This window comes from Sinocyclocheilus anshuiensis, unplaced genomic scaffold, assembly GCF_001515605.1.
Source record: "Sinocyclocheilus anshuiensis isolate Anshui unplaced genomic scaffold, SAMN03320099.WGS_v1.1 scaffold1838, whole genome shotgun sequence".
In the NCBI taxonomy this organism is placed as follows: Eukaryota; Metazoa; Chordata; class Actinopteri; order Cypriniformes; family Cyprinidae; genus Sinocyclocheilus; species Sinocyclocheilus anshuiensis.
The window spans coordinates 2,560-7,938 of NW_015546122.1; positions in this window are offsets into that span (position 1 = coordinate 2,560).

Sequence of the window (5,379 nt, forward strand, 5' to 3'; positions counted from 1 at the left end):
GTGTTAACATTCGTTAGCCGGTTAGCTTGTCATTAGCGTTTCCATTCGCGCCTATTGCTGTTTTCTTTTTTTTTTCTCTCTTGCTCCGTTTTTAACAAGTTCATCAAACAACTGTGGTAAGTAAGAATCATTCATCAATCACAGTGAGTAATGGCTTCTTCTCCTGCTGTAGTTGTTTGCACCACTTGCCACATGTATAGTTTATCTCTCTCTGTCGGCAACGAGGGATTCACGTGTGATAAATGCAGGGAAATAGTTAGGCTGACAGAGAAGATTTCAGAATTAGAGACACGCATCCAAACTTTAATTGAGGACAGTAAGAAGCAGTGCTGGGGAAAGTTACTTTTAAAAGTAATGCATTACAATATTGCGTTACTTCCTAAAAAAGTAACTAATCTAGGATTTACACAAGCTTCAGTCTGGATCCAGAACACCTGAGAAGAGATGATGCCAACCCCTCAGAGGACCTCAGATGATGCCAACCCTGAAACAACATACAGAACTACCACATTTTGCTATAAGTTTGATTGCATCATATAATAATTGCTGTTAATAGTGTTCATCGTCTGTTTTATTACGTCTTAAATTGATTTTTCCGTACTGCTGGTTCGTCTGGTCAGAGGAGAACTGGCCCCCCGACTGAGCCTGGTTTCTCCCAAGGTTTTTTCTCCATTCTGTCACCGATGGAGTTTTGGTTCCTTGCCGCTGTCGCCTCTGGCTTGCTTAGTTGGGGACACTTCATTTCCAGCGATACCGTTGACTTGATTGCAAAGATACTATTTAAACTGAGCTGGATGTTGACATCACTGAATTCAATGATGAACTGTCTTTAACTGAAAAATTAGTGTTCACTATTGTCATTTTGCATTATTGACACACTATTTTCCTAATTAATGCTGTTCAGTTGCTTTGACACAATCTGTATTGTTAAAAGCGTTATATAAATAAAGGTGACTTGACTTGACTTGACTTCCTGTTTCCCTGTAGCACTGTCTTATATTACAACTTACATTACATCTTACATTACAGACATTGCAATTTATTGCTCTGGCCACATCTGCAGTCCACATGCCTCCCTGCAGCAGAACTATTGCATGATCACACAGGTGAGCAGGAACCCTGGGCATCTTTCTTCTGGTGTTTTTCAGAGTCAGTAGGAAGGTCTCTTTACAGTCCTAAGTTATTGGAACTGCGACCTTAATTGCCTACTGCCTATAAAGTGTATTAGCGACTGTTCCACAGGTGCTTGGGCTATAATTGCTTATGGGTCATTGAACAAACATGAAACATTGCTTAAACCCTTTCCAATAAAGATCTGTAAAGATTATTTGCGTTTTACAAAATTATCTTTAAAATACAGTGTCCTGAAAAAGGGATTTTTTGATGAGTGTATTAAATTATAAAAAATCTAATTGAAACAAACCAGTCTCTTTCTGGGAAATAAATTCAATGAGAGCTTTCATCCATGTTCTTCAAAGATGTTGAGGTAAATGATGTAGAGGGGGAAATTACCAGACAATTGTTTTATTAATAATTTATTACCAGGCTTATCCAGTACCTGAGACAAATTAGGGCGATCGGAAGTGCTTGTGGCAATGGATTTTGGTGATCATATGGCCTTAGATTTAAACGGAGAGCAAGAATTAAAGAGTACAGCCAAATGTCAACAAGAAGCATTAAGAGAAGCCATGGAACAGATAATGGACTGGGAACTGCAAGGCAGAAAGCTAGAAATAATATCAGCCAAAGCTCTGCAACAATACAGACTTTCTTATGTATTGTTTGTAGAATTAAGCTAGTAACATTTTCCATGGAACTGAGTAAAGTTTTCTCATGGAAATGGCAAAAAGGTGAGTAAAATATCACAATTTAACAAGGATTAAGGATGATGTTAATTAAATTGCCATGGAAACATTCAAATGTTATTTAATCACAATCATTATTATCAGAAATCAGGTATCAGGTATTCCAGAAAGCAGGTTATGTGACATACCTGGGTAGCCATAGCAACTTATTCACCGATAAATAAGCTGTTTCACATATTCAGGGTTAGTTCACTTCAGAGCTATCAGCGCCAGTAGCAAACCATGACTCCATGACAAAATTAGCTTTGGCAGTTCCACCTCTGAAACAATTAAGCGGCTAATCCAGCCTTCAGGGGGTCCATATGCACCATGCTGCGTATTTAAAATAAAAACACATGATTTTCTATGTGTTGGAAAGCACTCTTATCAGCATGTTCTCTTTTTTTCTGTTGGGCTTGTGTATGTTTTTCCTCCTTTGTTAAAGACTGTAAAATGATTAAGCAGTGTGTCATGTACGTAGGGTTTTTTCCCTCGTATTTTAAGTAGTGAGGTGCTGTTGGTATATACATATATATATATATTTCTTTGTCTTTCCCTGACGTGATGTACATTGTAAAGTGAAAGTAAAAGTTTCACGCAAGTTCGTTGCATTCTGACAGAAAAGAGCTCTGACTCTTTATTTAAAATCAACACTATGAGTGTACACCCAACTGTCCGCGGCTCCTAGCTGCGACTCAGAACACTGTTCAAAATCTTGCTTCACCACCCACATACCTGTAGTTTTCCATTAAATCATGTTATATTTGTCCCAAATTATTGTTAATGTACTGACTTCATCCTAGGCTGGAAGATTGTGCATTGTGCACTTTTTCAACAAAAAGTTTATCTTTCTGAGGCTCTAATAAAGTTTGTGCCTCATACAGTGTTATACAATACTATAGGTCACACTCTCATTCTGTTTGCTCTGTTTTTTCAAACACCAAAATTCAAACTCATCGACACCACATGCTCATTCTTGAAGTGAACTTTTGACGGTTTGGTGTTTGGATTAAAGGCTTTGGATTGCTGTCTTGAGCTGTATGCGACGTGTCCGGTGTGCGATTTTTATGAGTTGTCCTAGATGTGGCACTCTGCTGCGCTTCTCGTCCGGTGTGCGACCCCCTTTAGATATGCAACTAGAAAACAGCACAGCAACAGTGACCGTTATCACCAAAATGACCCATAGCTAAATTTAAGTCAAATTAGGAGTGGGCGATCTTCCCAAAATATCATATCACAATCTTATTACACAAAATCACGATCCACAATCTGAATTGCAATCTTCCCAATTTTGAGATGTATTATCGAGAATATCCAGACTAGAACAAGCCTATGACTTATCTATTTGAACAATTTAAAACACAGTATTGCATTAAACAACCAAAATAGTTATTTAAAGCCTGTTAAATTTTAAAACACTGCAACACTGTATGAATTAAACATAAAAAGTTTCTTATTAAAGTTTTAAAGTGATTCAGTCAAGAGCAGTAAGTGATTTTCTCTGTCTTTTGTTGTTTGATGAACATTAAGGACACCAACAGCAGCAGGTAGTTGCATAAGATTTTAAGATGGAATGCATGGATCTAATATGCAACCACGCATCCGATTTCTGTCCCAATTGTTTGTTTGCTTAAGACATAATGGACAGTCTTTATGTAAATACTCGCCAACATTTTGACATATTTTATATTTGAGTGTTTATGCGTGCCTGAAAGCCTAAGTATACTTTGCTTGCTTGTGTTCAGCTCCGCCAAAGAGAGTACACACAGAACAAGTATTGTTGATGATAAATAACATTACTAGATTGGCACAGTGGCCTATTAAATGCCCTTACTTATTGGTTGCCAGTTAATTTTAGAATTGAGTTCAAAATCTTATTACTTGTCTATAAATCTCTGCATAATCAAACGCCAAGCTATCTGTCTAATTTACTCAACCCCTATAATCTGCTGAACTTACTATACAAATAGTATACAAAAACAGTGTGACAAAAATTATGCAATATTGATGTGCGCATACACAATAAGCCCTGGTAGGACAATCTGAAAATATAGTTGTATTTTAATTATAAAGCACTTTTGTAAGTAAGGTTACACTTTATTTCACGGTGTCCTTGTTACAGTGTAATTATACATTTAAGTACTGAGTAATATTAATTAACTACATGTACTTTGGGTTAGGATTAGGGTTACTTGCATGCAATTATGCATTATTAATTGTTATTATAATAGTAAGTACATGTAATGTGTAACAAAGACACCTTAAAGGGCACCTATTATGCCCCTTTTTACAAGATGTAATATTGGTCTTGGGTGTCCCCAGAATGTGCCTGTGAAGTTTAAAATACCCCACAGATCATTTATTATAACGTATAATATCTCATTTTTGGTGCCTGTCTAAAAAAAGAGCTGTTTTGGTGTGTATCACTTTAAATGCAAATGAGCTGCATATTCCCGCCCCGTCTCCAGAAGAGGGCGTACATCTCTGCTTTGCACACCCACAGCAATAAACAGCTAGAAGCAACATGACTGAGAGCAAGACAACTGGTGTTCAGTCGCACATATGGGAAGCCAAACAAACCGAAAGTGGTACAAAACAGCGCAATCAATTAAAATACTTTGATAACGTATGCACACAAATACAGTTAAACAGTTAGCTAAGCACTATAATGACATTATATTCACAAAACAGTCTGGAGTGAAATGGCGATTTGCTCAAAAATCATAAAAAAGAAACAGTATGACACACGTCTTCTGGAGGTGAAGCTGGATCATGAACAGTTGATACAGTGAATGGATCTGATCCATCTTTCAGGAACAACTTTTTAGCAAAACCTGCCTTGAATTGTCCCTTGCTCAGAAAGCAGTCTGGAGTATGATTCGTGCAAACAAACACATTTAGGTAGATCGGGGGCGCATTCCCTTCAGAAACAATAGTAATCCTTCAGATGTCGGGAGTAAATGGCGACTGCTATGTTCATTATTACATCCAACAACAGAACACCTCAATCACTTATGAGTCATTCTTGTCTACATCTGCTCCAGCATCGAAACAATGGAGGACTGATGACAGCTCACTCAGGGCAGTGCTAGGGTTAAACACCAGTGTCAATCTACTATCGTGGGAGGGGCCTGGGTCTGTGTGATGTCACACAGCCAAGAGTCTGAGAATGGCTTTATATGAGAAAGGGGTTATTATTTATTGGGATAAAAAAAAAAACACTGGGTGGATCTTTATCATTATAGAGTAGCTGTGTACACACACTGCCAACACACATTTATGTTAAAACACCATGTAAAAGTGAATTTTGCATAATAGGTGTCCTTTAAAATAAAGTGTTACCGTAAGTAATATGTTATATTATTTTAATAATGTTATTATATTTATTTTATTGAGCAAAGTTACATTGTGCAGAGGACTGGCTCCTATGGTCTTCTCCCGGTGGCCATCTGAGACAAGGTCTTTACAGCGGATCTGTATCTGGGGCTCATCTAGTTGTCCTGGTCTCTGCTGACTTTCAGGGCTGTAGAGGTCC